This window comes from Balaenoptera musculus, chromosome 3 (genome assembly GCF_009873245.2).
Source record: "Balaenoptera musculus isolate JJ_BM4_2016_0621 chromosome 3, mBalMus1.pri.v3, whole genome shotgun sequence".
NCBI classification, from domain to species: domain Eukaryota; kingdom Metazoa; phylum Chordata; class Mammalia; order Artiodactyla; family Balaenopteridae; genus Balaenoptera; species Balaenoptera musculus.
In genome coordinates, this window is record NC_045787.1 from 32,576,282 (window position 1) to 32,597,768 (window position 21,487).

Sequence of the window (21,487 nt, forward strand, 5' to 3'; positions counted from 1 at the left end):
GAAAACTTGCTGTTGGCTGTCAAAACTAAATTGGTCAAAGCAACGTCAATTTTCTTTCTTCAGAGGTTTTCGCATACAAAATGGTCTTCAAACTGAAAGTGAGCACAAGTACAGTTAATGTTCTGTTTTTATCTCCAGATAATGTTCTGCTTTTTTTTGATCTAGGTGTTAGTTACAAAAGCCATGTTCTCTTTATAAAAATTCTTCAAGAGAATTCCCTGGCGGTTCAGTGGTTAAGACTCTGCGCTTCCACTGCAGGGGGCATGGGTTCAATCCCAGGTCAGGGGAACTAAGATCCCATATGCTGCATGTCAAGGCCAAAAAAAAAAAAAAAAAAAAAATCTTCAAGCCAAACACTTGTGATATGGAAACACTTCTCTATACAAAGTATCCTTCAAAAAAAATTTAATTGGTCTTTAAAAAAAATTCAACCTCATTAGGAACTATAAGAAACTACTTTAACAAGATATTCTTGTCTTTCAAACTAATAACCCTTAGTATTGATGGCTGTTGAACTGAAATGGTCATCCTCATATACATTGTTTTTTGGAAATATAAACGGATGTAACCTTTTGGAAAGCATTTTGACAATCAATATTTGTCCAAAGCTTTTTAAAACAGTCATACCCATTGACCTAGTAATTCTACTTCTTGAATCTATCCCAAGGAAGTAATCTTCAGTATGAGAAAAGCTCTATTCCCAACATCCAAAATATAAACCCAACTAAATAATCACAATAGGGGAACTCTTACTGAAATCTTAATATATCTATATGGTGATAAGTATACACTGGTGATAAACGTAAAAAGAAAAGCACGGAAATAATTGATACAAAATTCTTTTTTTAAATTTTATTGAAGTATAGTTGATTTACAATGCTGTGTTTAATTTCTGCTGTACAGCAAAGTGACTCAGTTATACATATATATTCTTCTCATATTCTTTTCCATTATGGTTTATCACAGGATATTGAATATAGTTCCCTGTGCTATACAGTAGGACCCTGTTGTTCATCCTATATATAATAGTTTGCATCTGATAGAAAACTCTTGCTGCAACTGGGAAAAGGCACAAGGGTCTCCTAAGTGCCTGCTAATATTCTATTTAAGTTTGTTGCATATACAGATAGTCTGATTATCATCATTATTTAAACTGTACATAAATTTTATATACTAATATATACAAATATATGTTATATTTTATAATATACAAATTTTTATAATATTCATAACAAATCATATTTACCAAAAGTTTATCAACATGGAACATGCTCATGTATAATGGTGAGTTTTTTTTTAAAAAAAGGACATAAAATTAATTATAAATTATGGTATATAGATTATGTAAAAGAAGGTTGGGATCAACACTACAAAGACACAGAAATCATCTCAAAACAAAAGAAAGGAAGAATGCACCTAACTGATATTCTTTTCATGTGATATAATTATACACCTAGAACTTTCAAGACAATCAACTGACAGTGTTACAGAACCAAACTGGGGTCTACTTGCCCAACACCCAGCAAAGCCAATCTACTGATACCAGGTTGTAGTGAAGGAAAGTAGAGCCTTTATTGCAGGGAGCTAAGCAAGGGAGTAGGAGACAAGCCTCAGATTCACTCCAACCTGGTCTTTGAGTTAGGGGGTTTTTAAAGGGGATGAACAAACAGGCTGGGATTAAACATCAGTTTGTGACATTTCTGACATTTCTTAACTGTAGTTTCAGGAGTCAGGATGTCTATGGTTTACAGTGGTCCACAACTTGGGGATGCGTTAGCTCATCTTGCCCTAGAGAAACAACCTGAGTTTGTACATTAATGATGATATCTATAACAGCAATTTTAGTCACCTGACTCTGGTTGATTAGTGTTCCATTAGCACAGGATTGATGTCAGAGGGGACAAGGCTGTCCTGGACACCAGCTATAATAGTAACAGCTAACAATTTTTGAGTGCTATGTACCAAGCACTGTACTAAATGCTTTTTAATGTACTAACTCATTTAATCCAGAGGGAGGTTAGTATTATTATCCTGATTTTAAGGATTAAAAACATCCTAAGGAATAGAGAGGTTAAGTAACTCTGTGAGGTCACACAGCTAGTAAGTGACAGAGCCTGGCAGAGTTTGTGCACATAGCCAATACATTATATTGCCCTAACAATAAGCAGTTAGGAAATGTTATAGGTCACAGGATCTCACAAAACAATACAGGATCATTAAAAACACAAACAAAAATCAAAACAAACAAAACCTAGCAATAAGTGTAACCAAAAAGTCACATTTTAAAAAATTTAAAACAAGACCAGATTGGAAGACTCAGTAAATTAAATGGATGTCAATTCTCCAAAATAACAAAAAAATCGGGGGGGGGGGGCATGAAAAAAAAGTGAGTAAGATCTGTCTTCCAGATAGTCCAGTCCTCCAGCCAGTCACATAGGGAAGTCCCTGGAGCTTGAACTGCAAGGTGCTCCATTCACACAAAGGTAGCTCAAATCCAGCAATCTGGTTTGGCTACTTTGAGAAAAAGACAAAAGTAGGTCTCAAACAGTGGCAGGCCATAGAATGAAGCGTTCTGCTCCACTGCTACCCCGGAACCAAGGCATCAGCATGACAGCCCGGTCAACATTCATTCACTAAGGTGTGGTCAGGGCAACATTTGGCCACTATTTTCCTGGTAAAGATAGCAATGCAAGTTGTAATTCTCCAGCTATGCAGAAATAAAAGAGTCCTCCCTGAGTCTCAGAGTGCATAAAAGGGGCTAGCAGATCAGACCACCACGATAACCTTCTGTCACACCAACAATGTTGAGCTGAAGTCAACCATAGATCTCCAATCCAGCTCTCCCTATTTACAAAGAAACTGAGGTCTAGAAAGGGCTTCTCCTCCCAGGTCACAAAATTATTTTAAGCCAGAACCAGAGCGTTAACTCCCTCCTCCCCCCAAGTTTTGAATAGGCACATCCAAAGTACTGCAACCTATTTATACAGGGGTCCCCAACCCCTGGGCCATGGACCGGTACTGGTCTGTGGCCTGTTAGGAACCAGACCGCACAGCAGGAGGTGAGAAGCGGGGTGAGCGAGTGAAGCTTCATCTGTATTTACAGCCGCTCCCCATCACTCGCATTACCGCCTGAGCCCCACCTCCTGTCAGCATTAGGTGAGTTGTATAATTATTTCATTATATATTACAGTGTAATAATAATAGAAATAAAGTGCACAATAAATGTAATGTGCTTGAATCATCCCAAAACAATCCCCCACCTCCCCAGTCCATGGAAAAATTGTCTTCCAAGAAACCGGTCCCTGGTGACAAAAAGGTTGGGGACCACTGTACTTATAGATAAAACCAGCATTTCCCAATCTTCAGACATTCACCTGAATGATTTTGCCACACTATATATTATCTCTACTATTATTCACTTTATATTTTCTTTGAATATACTCCTTTCTCTTACATTAACTTAGTTTCATTCTAAGCAACAATATCCATTCAGTCATGAATGAGATGTGCATTTTTCCCTAACACATCAAAATAAATATATATCTACTGAAATTACAATGTTTGTCTCTGAACTATTCCTCAGAAAAGTAAACCATCCTTTGCCATATTTGGAAAGATCTCCCACATGTGTTCCAAGGAATTCTAATCTTTATCATGTTAATAGGTGTTAGTGAGGAAAGAGTGCATGATCAATAAACCTAGGGGATGCTAACTGAAATGAAGTTAAAGAGCTTTGAATTTTTTTAATGGTTAGACACCTCAGGGCCTAAGGAGGGAACATAGTACAATATTTCCAAAATTTATCTGACCATGAAATCCTTCTTTCTAGGCAGAATCAGTATTGAAAACATGTTCTAAGCTGTATTAATTTTCAAAAGGCAACAGTTTTTCTTTTTGAGCCCATAAATTACAAAACTAGATACTGTATATAATAATTTACCCTGTATCCCTATTAGAACACTTAGCATATTTTTATGGTCGGAAAAAAGAATGGGTAGAAAATCGATATTTCCTCCTGTCATTTTCAAAAGGTCAGGCTCTTGGGTAAAGGCAACTCACCTTGTTTATAATGAAACCGTGCAATAATATTGGCAGTCTAAAAACGTATATATCGGGCTTCCTTGGTGGCGCAGTGGTTGAGAATCTGCCTGCCAATGCAGGGGACACGGGTTCGAGCCCTGGCCTGGGAAGATCCCACATGCCGCGGAGCAGCTGGGCCCGTGAGCCACAATTACTGAGCCTGCGCGTCTGGAGCCTGTGCTCCGCAACAGGATAGGCCGCGACAGTGAGAGGCCCGCGCACCGCGATGAAGAGTGGCCCCCGCTTGCCACAACTAGAGAAAGCTCTCGCACAGAAATGAAGACCCAACACAGCCATAAATAAATAAATAAATAAAAACGTATATATCACTTCTAATAAGTCATCTAAATCTCTTACATTATTGATTGTAGTTGATGACACACAGGCTTTTTATGAAGGCTTGTTTTTGTTGCCTTGGGGACTTCTAAGTGGAACTTCAAGAGTAACAGGTCCATAACATCACACTGGTCTGCGGGTTTGACCATGGGAAAATGTGTAACAGATTTACCACCTAGGCATTTTTTTTTCTCTCTCTCTCTCTCCTGGTCCTTCTCTCCCTTCCTTCTTCCTTTCTCTCTTTCCCACCCTCCCCTTTTTCAAATGCTTTGATATAAAAAACTAAAAAGTATTTTTCATCTTTAGGCATTTTTAAGTATTTTTGTTATCATGGGGAAAACATCCCATAGCTACTAAACTAGTGCTTTAAAGCCAAAGTGTACAAATATTTCTTTTGTTGCATTTTCAAATAAAATTAAGAACTAGGACTCAAGACAAAGAAAATGCTGCAATACCTTATCTTCAGTAGTCCTGTTAATGAAATTAAGCAGTCCATTAGTAAGGAAGAATGCTAATGTGTTAAGAACAAGATAGTCCTTCATCCAACCATGCACCAAGTCACAGACCATGTTGAGTACATTACTCTTAAATACTTACTTTTTTCCCAACAACCAAAATCTCAATATATTCTTCCTCTACACCTTACAGAGGTTATCAAGTTATCAAGTAAATTTTTATTCTGTAGAATGCTTTTTATGTTCTCATTTAAAAATATTTATTAACTAGAAAGTTGTGTTCTTCTGAGGTTCCTCACCAAACACTGGAGGCCAGGAAAACATTCAGAAAAATGAGTCAGTTCTTGTGAGTGTCCACATTAAACACTAATGCATTGCAACAGAATCATCCTGAATAAGCTGAATTCTCTCAAGTATTTAAGGCAGCTACAAACAGAGTAAAGATTGAGTTTTCTCCTCTCTCTGGTTCTGGAGTCAATTGTGCACTGCACTGCATTCATAATAAAGAAATAGTGTTTCACTCTTTCAGTAAGGGAGATAAACAAGAGTTCAACTTGTATAAATATAATTTAAAATGTATCTCCTACCTTATATGAGTGAGAATTATTAAAATACACAAGCATCAAGAACCAAAGATAAAATAGAGGTAATGAATAAATGTTTGATCCTTTAGGGAAATATCCCCCAAAGGGCTGTGTTATTATAGCAAACTTCTATGCCATAGGTTTCAAATGATTCAATTGTCCAAATATTCATTTTCGTGTATGTTTAAACATCACAAAATATCTACTAAATAAAGTTAGGTTTTAATTATTGCAATTCATCTATTTTTTAAAATCATTTACTCCCTACTTGGCTCCCAAAATTCTATTTAAAGTATTGGAAGATTTAGCTGGTTCATAGAGTTGAAAACTTAAATGTCACAGTTGGACCCAAATATAATCTGTTCCCGCCTCTTCAGTTTGTGTCCTGCTGCTCTCTGAATTGCAAATGTCGGTATTTTGCAGAAAGGCATGTATGATAATGTTAGATACATTCCAGACATTCTTGAGGTACTTTTTTTGTAGGTGAATATGCCTTGCAGGACCCTCTATCCTAGGTGAGATTTTTTTCTAGTTACATATTTAATGATCATGATCTCTCTCCTGCTACATCCCTTTCATATTCTGTTTGCAAAAAGTTCGCCCTACAAAGCAAAAAACCCTGATGAAAGATCTTCAGAGCCCTTCCATAATCACCTGGGCAAGGAGGACCTCATCAACATACCTTCAAAGTTTACAAAACCACCTTGTATTAGGGGCTCTTGGAATCAATTCTACACACAGTATATGCTAGGTCAAGCATGGCAAAATCTCTTGTGCCATCACTAGTAGATGGTGGTGAGCCCTTGAAGGAAGGAATGGTGCTGTGGATTAGCAACGTCTATAATGAGAATAGAAAGACAAAAAGGGGTAGGTGATGTATCTCCCATTACCTCCATTTGCATCTGAGTTTATGCTAATCTTTCTTGCCTATGCCCATTCCTACCCCATCTCCCGTAAATAAAAGAGATGTACCAAACGACTGCAGATTTTCTGACTGACTTTACATCCCAATAGAGCAGCAGGGGCAATAATGCCACCTCCCTTGTTGGTTTACCATAGGCTTATCTAAGATAAATACAAAGGGTTTAGCATAATCCCTGGCACATAGTTTATACTCCATCGATGTTTTTTTCATGTTATTCACTCTACTCTCCACTTTATCCATGCATACGTTCAGCTTAAGCAGGAAAACTGACTTTGGTTGGGTGCTTGTGAACAGAATAAGACAGAGTATAAGGAAGTATTTGATCATTTAAACTTCACAGAAGCTATTATAGATACCCTTGGTAGTTGCAGAAGTGGTAAACTACTCCACATAAAATAGAAAATTAAAATAAGTGCCTATAAGCTCCAATCAGAAATACTGTGAAGAATTTTCTACTTCCTGCTTTTTGTACCCGCTTCCTGGGCACCCAGGGATGGGTGGTGGGTAGCTAAACTAAGTACACCATTATTGCTCAGAGAAGTTTTACCTTTATCCTTTATTGAAACGTGGCGGCTTTGTCCTTTTGTGCTTTAAGGGATGGGGTGAAGTGTTAAGGAGTGAGCCCCTGATCAGCGCTGGGGAGGAGGAGACGCTGTAATTCAGTGGTCAGCAGCACACACTCTCTGCCACAGCACTTGTGAGCTCTGGGACCTTGGAAAAATTACATAACTTCTCTCAGTGTCCTTATTTGTAGCATAGGGAAAATAATTCACTAAAAGCACTTTGCACATTGCCTGGCACCATGGTTAGTGCTTACTAAACGTTAGTTATTGAGGTTGTTGATTTACTGAGAAGTGGAAAGAAAGGGGGAAAGAGAAGAAGGGAAGCTCTGCTTGGCATTGCTCTGTCAATCCTTTTAGAACAGTGGCCTTCTGGATTCCTGGGTTTGTTGATTCAGGGCTCAGGGACAGCTATCCTAAGAAGGGCGGGAGGCAGTTTTGCAGAGCAGAGAGAAGTCGTATAAGAAGGAAGCTCCCAAGAGAGGGCCTTAATTTGAATTATAGGAAAGCTTTTATCATTATTATGGATGGAAGTGGGGAAAAAGACATTAGCATTTGCCCAGGCTTAAAATGCCACTACAATTGACACATTAGTTCAGGGATCACAGGATTGATACTGGCTTTGCAAGACAAATGATTTCCTCAAACTCCTAAAAAAAAAAAATTGTCCCACTAATCACTACAGAGCAATGTAGGGATCACCTGGACAGAACTGAACACTTCCTAATAAATAGAGCTTTTATAAGGCAGCAGAGATCTCAGGCATCTTTCTGTAAAAGTGAATGCTTGGGCAGATCTGTAAAACAGCAGACCCAATCCTCCAACCTTCCTGCACAAATCTCATCTCAGAAAAATACAGGAAAAAATGTCAACTGCAAAAGTACATTTTGTCAATATCCAAAGAGATAAAACTAACCCTTTAAAAACAGCAATGGAAAAAAAAAAAAACAAAAAAAAAAACACAGCAATGGAGGCACACAGCCCAGCCCACGAGCTGAGGTGTCAGCACAGCTATTTCTCACTAGGCACTCTGATCCGAAGTGCCGGGTATGAGGCCTCTGCATGAAGCACCCTGTGAACAAGTGAAACTAGATGAAGCACAAGGAAAAAGAAAAAAAAAAGGCAAGCTGCAAACCCTTTGAAAAAAATGCCTCTGCATCTCTAGCTCTTGCAGAGGTTGGTGTCTTTAATGGAGTCTCCTATTGCCGGGGAACCTTCAAGATGCCGGAGGAGTAACACGTAGAGATCACCTTCTTCCCCACAAATACATCAAACATACATCTACATCTGGAAAAACTCCTACAGAACACCTACTGAACGCTGGCAGAAGACCTCAGACTTCCCAAAAGGCAAGAAAATCCCCACGTACCTGGCTGTGTGGCTGACAGGGTCTTGGTGCTCCAGCTTGGTGTCAGGCCTGAGCCTCTGAGGTGGGAGAGCCGAGTTCAGAACACTGGACCACCAGACACCTCCTGGCACCATGTAATATCAATCAGCGAGAGCTCTCCCAGATATCTCCGTCTCAATGATAAGACCCAGCTCCACCCGATGGCCAGCAAGCTCCAGTGCTGGACACCTCATGCCAAACAACTAACAAGACAGGAACACAACCCCACCCATTAGCAGAGAGCCTGCCTAAAATCATCCTAAAAGTTCACAGACACCCTAAAACACACCGCCGGATGCGGCCCTGCCCACTAGAAAGACAAGATCCAGCTCCAACCACCAGAACACAGGCACCAGTCCCCTCCACCAGAAAGCCTACACTACGCACTGAACCAACCTCACACACTGGGGGAAGACACGAAAAACAATGGGAACTACAAACCTGCAGCCTGCGAAAAGGAGACCCCAAAAACAGTAAGTTAAACAAAATGAGAAGACAGAGAAATATGCAGCAGATGAAGGAGCTAGGTAAAAACCCAACAGACCAAATAAATAAAGAGGAAATAGGCAGTCTACCTGAAAAAGAATTCAGAGTAATAATAGTAAAGATGATCCAAAATCTTGGAAATAGAATGGAAAAAATACAAGAAACGTTTAACAAGGATCTAGAAGAACTAAAGAGCAAACAATGATGAACACAATAAATGAAGTTAAAAATGCTCTAGAAGGAACCAATAGCAGAATAACTGAGGCAGAAGAACAGATAAATGACCTGGAAGATTAAATAGTGGAAATAACTACCACAGAGCAGAATAAAGAAAAAAGAACGAAAAGACTTGAGGACAGTCTCAGAGACCTCTGGGACAACATTAAACGCACCAACATTCAAATTATAGGTGTCCCAGAAGAAGAAGAGAAAAAAAAAAGGGTCTGAGAAAATATTTGAAGAGATTATAGTTGAAAACTTCCCTAACATGGGAAAGGAAATAGTCAATCAAGTCCAGGAAGTGAAGAGAGTCCCATACAGGACAAATCCAGGGAGAAACACACCAAGATACATATTAACAAACTATCAAAAATTAAATACAAAGAAAAAATATTAAAGGCACCAAGGGAAAAGCAACAAATAACATACAAGGGAATCCCCATAAGGTTAACAGCTGATCTTTCAGCAGAAACTCTGAAAGCCAGAAGGGAATGGCAGGACATATTTAGAGTGATGAAAGGGAAAAACCTACAACCAAGATTACTCTACCCAGCAAGGATCTCATTCGATGAGATTCGATGGAGAAATTAAAACCTTTACAGACAATCAGAAGTTAAGAGAATTCAGCAGCAAAAAACGAGCTTTAAAACAAATGCTAAAGGAACTTCTCTAGGCAGGAAACACAAGAGAAGTTAAAGACCAACAATAACAAACCCAAAACAATTAAGAAAATGGTAATAGGAACACACATATCAACAATTACTTTAAATGTAAATGGATTAAATGCTCCAACCAAAAGACACAGACTGGCTGAATGGATACAAAAACAAGACACATACAAATGCTGTCTACAAGAGACCCACTTCAGACCTAGGGACACATACAGACTGAAAGTGAGGGGATGGAAAAAGATATTCCATACAAATGGAAATCAAAAGAAAGCTGGAGTAGCAATTCTCATAGCAGACAAAATAGTCTTTAAAATAAAGACTATTACAAGAGACAAAGAAGGACACTACATAATGATCAAGGGATCAATCCAAGAGGAAAATATAACAATTTATATCAAGGGTAAATATTTATGCACCCAACATACGAGCACTTCAGTACATAAGGCAAATGCTAACAGCCATAAAAGGGGAAATCGACACTAACACAATCATAGTAGGGGACTTTAACACCCCACTTTCACCAATAGAAAGATCATCCAAAATAAAAATAAATAAGGAAACACAAGCTTTAAATGACACATTAGACAAGACGGATTTAGCTGATATTTACAGGACATTCCATCCAAAAACAACAGAATACACTTTCTTCTCAAGTGCTTATGAAACATTCTTCAGGGTAGATCATATCTTGGGTCACAAAACAAGCCTTGGTAAATTTAAGAAGACTGAAATCGTATGAAGTATCTTTTCCGACCACAATGCTATGAGACTAGATATCAATTACAGGAAAAAATCTGTAAAAAACACAAACACATGGAGGCTAAATAATACACTACTAAATAACCAAGAGATCACTGAAGAAATCAAAGAGGAAATCAAAAAATACCTAGAAACAAATGACAATGAAAACACAGCAACCCAAAACCTATGGGATGCAGCAAAAGCGGTTTTAAGAGGGAAATTTATAGCAATACTGTCCTACCTCAAGAAACAAGAAAAATCTCAAATAAACAACCTAACCTTACACCTAAAGCAATTAGAGAAAGAAGAACAAAAAACCCTCAAAGTTAACAGAAGGAAAGAAATCATAAAGATCAGATCAGAAATAAATGAAAAAGAAATGAAGGAAACAATAGCAAAGATCAATAAAACTAAAAGCTGGTTCTTTGAGAAGATAAACAAAAGTGATAAACCATTAGCCAGACTCATCAAGAAGAAAAGGGGGAAGACTCAGATCAACAGAATGGGAAATGAAAGAGGAGAAGTAACAACTGACACTGCAGAAATACAAAGGATCATGAGAGATTACTACAAGCAACTATATGCCAAAAAAATGGACAACCTGGAAGAAATGGACAAATTCTTAGAAAAGCACGACCTTCCAAGACTGAACCAGGAAGAAATAGAAAATATAAACAGACCAATCACAAGCACTTAAATTGAAACTGTGATTAAAAATCTTCCAGCAAACAAAAGCCCAGGATCAGATGGATTCACAGGTGATATCTATCAACCATTCAGAGAAGAGCTAACACCTATCCTTCTCAAACTCTTCCAAAAAACTGCAGAGGAAGGAACACTCCCAAACTCATTCTACGAGGCCACTATCACCCTGATACCAAAACCAAAGATGTCAAAAAAAAGAAAACTACAGGCCAATATCACTGATGAACATAGGTGCAAAAATCCTCAACAAAAACCTAGCAAACAGAATCCAACAGCACATTAAAAGGATCAAACACCATGATCAAGTGGGGTTTATCCTAGGAATGCAAGGATTCTTCAATATATGCAAATCAATCAATGTGATAAACCATATTAACAAACTGAAGAAGAAAAAACATATGATCATCTCAGTAGATGCAGAAAAAGCTTCTGACAAAATTCAACACCCATTTATGATAAAAACTCTGCAGAAAGTAGGCATAGAGGGAACCTACCTCAACATAATAAAGGTCATATATGATAAACCGACAACCAACATTGTTCTCAGTGGTGAAAAACTGAAACCATTTCCTCTAAGATCAGGAAAAAGACAAGTTTGCCCACTCTCACCACTATTATTCTAGATAGTTTTGGAAGATTTAGCCACAGCAATCAGAGAAGAAAAAGAAATAAAAGGAATCCAAATCAGAAAAGAAGAAGTAAAACTGTCACTGTTTGCAGATGACATGATACTATACATAGAGAATCCTAAAGATGCTACCAGAAAACTACTAGAGCTAATCAATGAATTTGGTAAAGTACCAGGATACAAAATTAATGCACAGAAATCTCTTGCATTCCTATACACTAATGACGAAAAATCTGAAAGAGAAATTAAGGAAACACTCCCATTTACCACTGCAACAAAAAGAATAAAATACCTAGGAATAAACCTACCTAAGGAGACAGGAGACCTGTATGCAGAAAACTATAAGACACTGATGAAAACAATTAAAGATGATACAAACAGATGGAGAGATATACCACGTTCTTGGATTGGAAGAATCAACATTGTGAAAATGACTATACTACCCAAAGCAATCTACAGATTCAATGCAATCCTTATCAAACTACCAACAGCATTTTTCACAGATCTAGAACAAAAAATTTCACAATTTGTATGGAAGCACAAAAGACCCCGAATAGCCCAAGCAATCTTGAGAAAGAAAAACGGAGCTGGAGGAATCAGGCTCCTGGACTTCAGACTATACTACAAAGCTACAGTAATCAAGACAGTATGGTACTGGCACAAAAACAGAAATATAGATCAATGGAACAGGATAGAAAGCCCTGAGATAAACCCATGTACATATGGTCACCTTACCTTTGAGAAAGTAGGCAAGAATATACAATGGAGAGAAGACAGCCTCTTCAATAAGTGGTGCTGGGAAAACTGGACAGCTACATGTAAAAGAATGAAATTAGAACACTCCCTAACACCATATACAAAAATAAACTCAAAATGGATTAAAGACCTAAATGTAAGACCAGACACTGTAAAACTCTTAGAGGAAAACAGGCAGAACACTCTATGACATAAATCACAGCAACATCCTATTTGACCCACCTGCTAGAGAAACGGAAATACAAACAAATATAAACAAATGGGACCTAATGAAACTTAAAAGCTTTTGCACAGCAAAGGAAACCATAAACAAGACAAAAAGACAAGCCTCAGAATGGGAGAAAATATTTGCAAATGAAGCAACTGACAAAGGATTAATCTCCAAAATATATAAGCAGCTCATGCAGCTCAATATCAAAAAAACAAACAACCCATTCCAAAAATGGGCAGAAGACCTAAATAGACATTTCTCCAAAGAAGATATACAGATTGCCAACAAACACATGAAAGGATGCTCAACGTCACTAATCATTAGAGAAATGCAAATCAAAACTACAGTGAGGTATCACCTCACACCAGTCAGAATGGCCATCATCAAAAAATCTACAAACTGTAAGTGCTGGAGAGGGTGTGGAGAAAAGGGAACCCTCTTGCACTGTTGGTGGGAATGTAAATTGATACAGCCACTATGGAGAACAGTATGGAGGTTCCTCAAAAAACTAAAAATAGAACTACCATATGACCCAGCAATCCTACTACTGGGCATATACCCTGAGAAAACCATAATTCAAAAAGAGACATGCACCCCAATGTTCATTGCAGCACTATTTACAATAGCCAGGACATGGAAGCAATCTAAGTGTCCACTGACAGATGAATGGATAAAGAAGATGTGGCACATATATACAAGGAATATTATTCAGCTATAAAAAGAAACGAATTTGAACTATTTGTAGGTGGGTGGACATAGAGTCTGTCATACAGAGTGAAGTAAGTCAGAAAGAGAAAAACAAATACCGTATGCTAACACATATTTATGGAATCTAAAAAAAAAAAAAAAGGTTCTGATGAACCTAGGGACAGGACAGGAATAAAGACACAGACATAGAGAATGGACTTGCAGACACGGGAAGGGGGAAGGGTAAGCTGGGACGAAGTGAGAGAGTAGCATTGACATATATACACTACCAAATGTAAAACAGATAGCTAATGGGAAGCAGCTGCATGGCACAGGGAGAGCAGCTCAGTGCTTTGTGACCACCTAGAGGGGTGGGATAGGGAGGGTGGGAGGGAGACGCAAGAGGGAGGGGATATGGGGATATATGTATACATATAGCTGATTCACTTTGTTATACAGCAGAAACTAACACAACGTTGTAAATCAATTATACTCCAATAAAGATGTTAAAAAAAAAAACTGCCAGGGAAAATCTTTAAAAAATAGAATGTACTGAATTTTTTTAAATGTGTTTTTTAATCTTTCTCAAGGCCAGTCCTTGGCAAGGGTTAAAAGATTTGATTTGGGGTTTAAAGCTGACTGGTATGTCATCTGGGCCAAAAAGAGAGACCTTTGTACTTTCTTTGACAATCAAGGACTTATGAACACTTCATAAAATGGGCATATCTAGCGCCACACCTTCAAGTCCAAGTGACTGTGCAACGTATAAGAACCTAAAGGAGTCTGTAAACAGGATCTCCAAAATTATGTGAGTCCAGGCAAAACCTCACCTAGAGGATGGCCTCTTCCTCAAGAGGAAGATATATTTTATTTCTATTCCTTTGTGGCATTTTTTTTTAATGTTCAATTTGGAAAACAAAATTTTAAATGAGATGCAAGCCAGGAAAAGGAAAACAAAACTAAATAATACTTTTTCTTCTTACAGTTTGTTTGGTTATAAAAAAAAGTTTAATCCATTGGTAGAACACTCAGTAAGAAGTGACTGCTATCAAAGCTTAAATTCAACATATATAGTTTAGAGTGAATTACACTTCAGACAATTTAGACTGTCAGCGGATCTTTTAAAATCCCTGCAGCATTAGTGTAATAGGATCAGAGATGAAGACAAATCATTAACACAACAGGACAGTTTTGAGAAGTGTATGCTGTTCTTTCAGCTACTAAAATTTCACAAAATTTTTACTTCTTAGCAACTGACACTTTTACACTAATTCGCGATTGAGAGAAAAAGAATTCATATTCAATTCTCAGTCCTCACATTCAATATCTTCAAAATGTACTTGCTTTTTCAACTTAAGTGTCCATCGATAGATGAACAGATAAAAGATGTACGATATATATATGTATATATATACACACACACACACAAAATGGAATATTACTCAGCAATAACAAAAATGAAATATTGCCATTTGTGACAATAAAAATAGATCTAGAGGGTATTACGCTAAATGAAATAAATCATAAAGAAAGAAACAGAAAGACAAAGTATGATCTCATTTATATGTGGAACCTAAAAAGCAAAACAAACAAACAAACAAAACAAACACAGACTCAGAGAGAGAGAACAAATGGATGGTTGCCAGAGGGGACGGGAATGGTGGGGAGAAATATGTGAAGAGGATTAAGAAATACAAACCTCCAGTTAGAAAATAAATAAGCCACAGGATGTAATATACAGCATAAGGAATATGGTCAATAATATTGTAATAACTCTGTATGGTGACAGATGGTTAATAGGTCTGTCATCATTTCATAATGTATGCAAACGTCAAATCACTGTTGTATACCTGAAACTAACATAAAATTGTATGTCAACTATACTTCAATATTCAAAAATGTACTTGCTTTTCTTCTGTTACATTAAATGAATGAATCTTACTGCAGAAATGTCTTAGGCAAATTTTATAGCTCTTTTAATATATAATCTATTATTTCATAGGAAAATACACGAAACAACTTGACATCAGAAAGTCATATTAAAAAACTGCTGCTGGGCTTGCCTGGTGGCGCAGGGGTTAAGAATCTGCCTGCCAATGCAGAGGACACGGGTTCGAGCCCTGGTCTGGGAAGATCCCACATGCTGCGGAGCAACTAAGCCTGTGTGCCACAACTACTGAGCCTGTGCTCTAGAGCCCGCGAGCCACAACTACTGAGCCTGAGTGCCACAACTACTGAAGCCCGTGCACCTAGAGCCCGTGCTCCACAAGACAAGTCACCACAATGAGAAGCCCACGCACCACAACGAAGAGTAGCCCCCGCTCACCGCAACTAGAGAAAGCCTGCGCACAGCAACGAAGACCCAACGCAGCCAAAAATAAGTAAATAAATAAATTTATTTTTAAAATTGCTGTTTATACAATCAAATCTCATTTCTTGTTCGATCAAGCACTGTAGCTTTTTGTTTTCCTATAAAACAAACAGCCTTATTCATTGACTTTGACTTTCATACTTTTAGGCCTTCTTAAACTACAGCAAAGTTTTAATTATACTTTTAGTCTCCTTTGTGACCGATACTTACTAACCTGAAATGCAAGGAGCAGGCCAGGCTTGAGACTAATTTTGGCTTGAATTTCAACAGACGGTGAAGTTGGTATTATCCTCAGAAAGAAATCCTGCTTCATTTCTCCTCCCACCTCGCCCTCCCCAGTTAAGAGCTTTGAACCTCTGTTTCAGGAGTTCACAGTCAAGTGGCAGATTCTCTCTGGTCATAGCTTCCTCTTTTCAAACTTTGATGATTTCCTTTACTTCAATGCACCTCACTCGGGTTATTCAGCTCCTAATTTCTTCAAGACCTGTTCTCTGAATTCTCAGAAACCTTCTCTGTTCTAGATATTGGCCTGTAGGATGTGCACCTGTCTTCTCTGAGGCATCAGACAGAGTGGATGTGAAGCTCTGAGCCAGAATATGCTTAAAGCTTCCTGTACTTGGAATGAAAGATAACCTGTTGTTAACTAGAGAGCCAATTTGGAGGGAAACAAACAATACCCTGGTTAGAAAATACAACCTCTTCAGAATGGCCATTCCTGCTTTAAATCTAAATGAAGGCTGTCCTTTCTTGTCTTTCATAGCATTGATCCCAAGTTGTAAATATCTAAGTGTGTGTGCTTATTTGAATGTCTGTTTTCCTTTCTGGACAGTAAGCTTTCCCCCATTACACAGTTAAGCTGCGTGAGGGCAGGAACTGTTTACTTTGTTCAAAGGATGCACTCAGAGGTTATCCCAGCCTTTTACACAAGTACCTGTTGAATGGATGAATGAATGGCAGATTGAAAGGAAGAAATGTCTGTGGCTGGTCAATTCAAGCACAATGAGTACACCAGGTAAAGTACCTTGCTCACGGAAGAATGAAAACATCATGTTTTTCCATGTTCTGGGTCAACTGGAGAGATCTGTGTCTGAGGATGCATGCAGGGATGTGTTCATTGGTGGGATGAGGGCAGCAACTTGTGTATATGTCTCTTTAGGTTGGATGCGTATCTATATGCATATAGGTGTTGAAAGTGAAGAGACTGCTGTGAGACCAGATGCAAAGTGGAATGTGTATGGATGACAAAGGTCAAGAGGCTAAGTTCTGAACACTCACTCTACTCTGGATGTGCCACGCATTGTGCTAGGGCACTAGCAGTTTTTGCAGGACAGGGTCCCAGTGGTACCCTGGATAAGCTGATGCCAGGTCAAGGGACCCCATAGCTATAGATAGTATCTGGTAGGACAAGCTGAGTCCTTATGCCTGTCGAAGAACAGCTTCTTTCCTCAACACATCTTTCCTCACAAAGATGCTTGTTCTTTTTCTTTCCATTTTTGACTGGAAATGTTCCCCTCCTGGTCCTCCTTCCCTCTGCAAGGTCCCCACGTTGGCTCCCTGCTTCCAGGCGGGTTTGCATTCATTTCTCCCAAATAAATGTGCTTCAATTCTTCTTATAAACATCTCAAAATTTAAAAATTGGAAACTTATTTTGGAAGAAAACCAGATGAATTCTGTGTCTGGGTAAAATTCACTAATATCACCTCAATAGCTAGACTGTGATTACAGTCAATATTAGGTATACCTTTGAGAAATTATCTAATAAAGTTAATCAATATAAGTAGGCAACAGAAATCATCTCTTTGAAAGTAATTCTTTCCTTTTCATCAAGGGAAGGGAGGGAGATTGCCTAAATTATCTGAAAAAGTACCTTAATTCTCTTTTTGTGATTATATACACAACCAGTCTTTGGATATTTGGGGCTAGGCCCAGGCAAAAATAAGTTCTATCAAAGTAATATATACTCAACTTATTATTATGCCCTCTAAACATTTTATGCACAACAACTAATCATATAATCATTAGAAATAAACCTGGGAAACATAACTGTATGTAATAATAATAACTGCTGTTTTTAACATGTGCCAGATATTTTGTTTATATGGATTACTATATTACTTAAACTGCAAAGGAACCAACTTAGTAAAAATTCCTTTTTGCTAAGGCATAGGCAACGTAACTTACCTACTATGACCTTGAATCCAGATTTTCTTTATCCCAAGGCCAATGATATTGAGGGGGAAAAAAAGAAGACATAGAGTCATATGGTTGGAGTTCCAGTTTGCGCTAAGAAATATAGAGGTTAGGGATAGAGGTTTGGGGATCAGACAGACCTAGATTAAAATCTTTGCTCTGCCATTTATCAGTACTGTGATCTGTAATTTACTCAATCTCTCTGTGCTATGTGGGGTTATTATTCGCAAGCAACAGAAACTGAGTATGGTCAATTTAAGCAGGAAAATAATTTATTGGAAAACAATCAATCACACAAGGAGTCAACAGGAAGGCTGGCAGCAGCAAACTCAGCCAAGGTCACACCTGACCAAGATGGTAAGGATGCCTCAACCAGCAGCCACTTACACTGTGGGACCCTTCACACCACCATCCCCAGATGCTGTGTAGTCTTTTAAGAAATGAGGGCTTCCCTGGTGGCGCAGTGGTTGAGAATCTGCCTGCCAATGCAGGGGACACGGGTTCGAGCCCTGGTCTGGGAAGATCCCACATGCCGCGGAGCAGCTAGGCCCGTGAGCCACAACTACTGAGCCTGCGCGTCTGGAGCCTGTGCTCCGCAACAAGAGAGACCGCGAAAGTGAGAGGCCCGCGCACCGCAATGAAGAGTGGCCCCCTCTTGCCGCAACTAGAGAAAGCCCTCGCACAGAAACGAAGACCCAACACAGCCAAAATAAAAAATAAATCAATAAATCAAAAAAAAAAACCACTTTAAAAAAGAAATGACTATGTCCTCTTCCACATTCCTTAACCAAATATCAGTTTGCTCATCTGTAAACTGGGCCTACTAAATGTAGTACCCTCCTCATAGGTTTCTTGTGAGCATTATATGACATATGCATAAATCATTCAGCACAGTGCCTCACTGACTAAGCACTGGATAAATTTCAGCTGGCCTCACTAATTTTTGTGCCTTTGAGCAAGTCACATAGCTTTTCTGTGCCCACAAGCTCATTACTGAAGACAGATGATTCCAATTATACTGTATTAGTCAGTATAAGCTAACTGCCCAAACAATCAGCTTCTCAAATCTCAGTGGATTATTCCTCTTGCACTTCATTGTCCAGTGAAGGTCGCTGGGATTGGAATGAGGTCCCTACTCCATGCAGGCATTCAGGGACCCGGTCAACTTCTATCTCGTGGTTCTGCCATACACCAGGGCCTTGCATCTTGTTGGCAGAAAAGGGAAGACAGAGAGCACAGAGGATCAGGGTCTTTTAGGCACCAGGCTTGGAAGTGGCACATATCACATCCTCCCGTTTTCCACTGGCCAGAATACAGTCACACGGGCTTTACCTGACCACAAGAAGTCTGGGAAACACCATCCAGCTATGTGTTAAAGCAGAAATGGAAACAGCATTTGGTGAAACATGAGTCTCCATCACACCTACCTAACATCCTCAGGGGTTGCTAATAAGAACACATGCGAGTGCAATTGTGAAAGCTCTGTGGAAAGCAGCCAACCAGCTACAGATGATGCTGGTGTTGATGATTAAACCAGGGAGTCTCTGTGTTATTTTCTGAAGTGCTAAAAAATACAGCGATTCCGGGGGTGTGAGAAGAAACTAAAATATAATCAGAATGTCCATCTTCCTGTAGAAGAGACGCCTGGACTCGTAAGGCTTTATCTCTCCACCTGTATCTTCAAAAATGAGCAACACTAAGTAAGTAATCTCCTTTCTTTGTCCATTAGTCCAGTTCACAATGGGAGTGCAGTGGAAATATTTGTTTGGAGAAAAAAGAGGGGAAGAATACAAGGGTAGAAAGCCATGCCGTTGACGAGTGTAACTGTCGGAGAAGAAGGCAGCCTGAAACCGTCACTTGGTGGCCACCAGCCTCCACAGCAGTAATTTATCCCCACATGAAGACGCTGGGGAGTTAATAACAGTACTGACACGTGTAACAGCTCCAAGCACTAGACTCAGCACAAAATTTATGCTTACAAAATGAAAATAATTAGGTGCATATTTGAAATGCACCACTAAAAAGGGAGGGCAGTCCTTAGGACCACAACCACAACCGTGGACCTCTTTTCATGCCCAAGGTCAGGTTAACATCATGCTTCTAATTTACTGAACCAACTGGGTGAGGGTGTAGAAGGCAGAGGTATCCAAAGGCACTGTGTTATTTGTACCAGACAGATGCCTTTTTCACTGTTTTGAATATCCGTATGGCCTGTCCAGAATGACAGAGAGCAAACACAGTTTGCACAGGCTTTGCTACATGAATGTTAGCGCTTTAGGAACGCTCTAAGATGTGGCCAACTTCGGCTTAGTAGGGGGTCCAGGCTAGATCTGATTCATCCTGCTGCCTTCCCTCCAGGAATTAGCCCCTTTGTTACCCATTCCTTTGACCCAAGGAAGATTCAACCTAGTCAAAGGCAACGTGGTTGGTACCCTGCAAGCAGACTGTGGTTTTAAATGAGTTCCCCGCTTATGGTATTTACTTAAAAGAGTAGTCCAGTAATTAGCTAGCAGAGAGCAATCAAACTGATCAGTCAGGCCATTCTTAGACTAGTGCAAACCTTCAGAGAGGATTTAATGACAGTTCTAAAGAACTGAACTAGGGGCTTCCAGTGCAGAGAAATAGGGACTGAGGCAGCAACTGCAAGGGAGGATAGCAAACAATGCATAGAAAAAAAATCTTTTCATTAAAATATACAAACAACGACAAGAATTGTCCACATAATCATGGCGATTCTTCATTTCCTTGTGCAATGTAGATTCCTGGTAGAGTGTGAGGGAAACTGAACTACACTGTCTCAGCTTTTCAAGTTAAGAAAATAAAATAATTATTTGTTTCCCAAATCTTCAACTTCTACTTCTGAAGGCTAAACTTAAGTTTTAAGAATCATGCACCAAAAGAAGTTACAGGTAAACCTGCATTTTTTCAGTCTTGTATTCTGGATTCTTATTTTCATTTTCCTAAAGCTACTGTGGAAAGAAAATGTAAAGGACTAGTAAGAAAAACAGCTCTATTGATAACAAGCCCAGTTTATCAACGACACGCTAAAACCTGTAATATTAATTCTCTCAACAGTGTGCCTCAATTTTTATATTTAATATACTCTTCATCGTGAAAAGTTGACAAGTACTAATCCTAATTGTTCTCCATTTTAGGAACTTCAAGTGGAAAGAGAACTGGAAAAAAATTTTTATTAGCAGAAAGTGATTGATTATAAGTGGAACTTCCCACTTCGTCTTCATATTGTGACTGACAACCACGTGACAGGGTAATAGTGATACAATGTAGTCAGGGAAGACTGGGGGGTAGAAGGTGCAGTTTCCTTTTTCTAGTGTTGATTTGTTTTCAGTGCTGACACAATCCTAGAGCTTACTACTCATGGGAAGCACAGACAACAGGAGTGGTTATAGTGATGATTAAGACTCCGAGAAACTGACAAATCGCCATCAATTATTTTATATTGGCTAACAAATGCGTGTTTTTCTTTCTGAATCC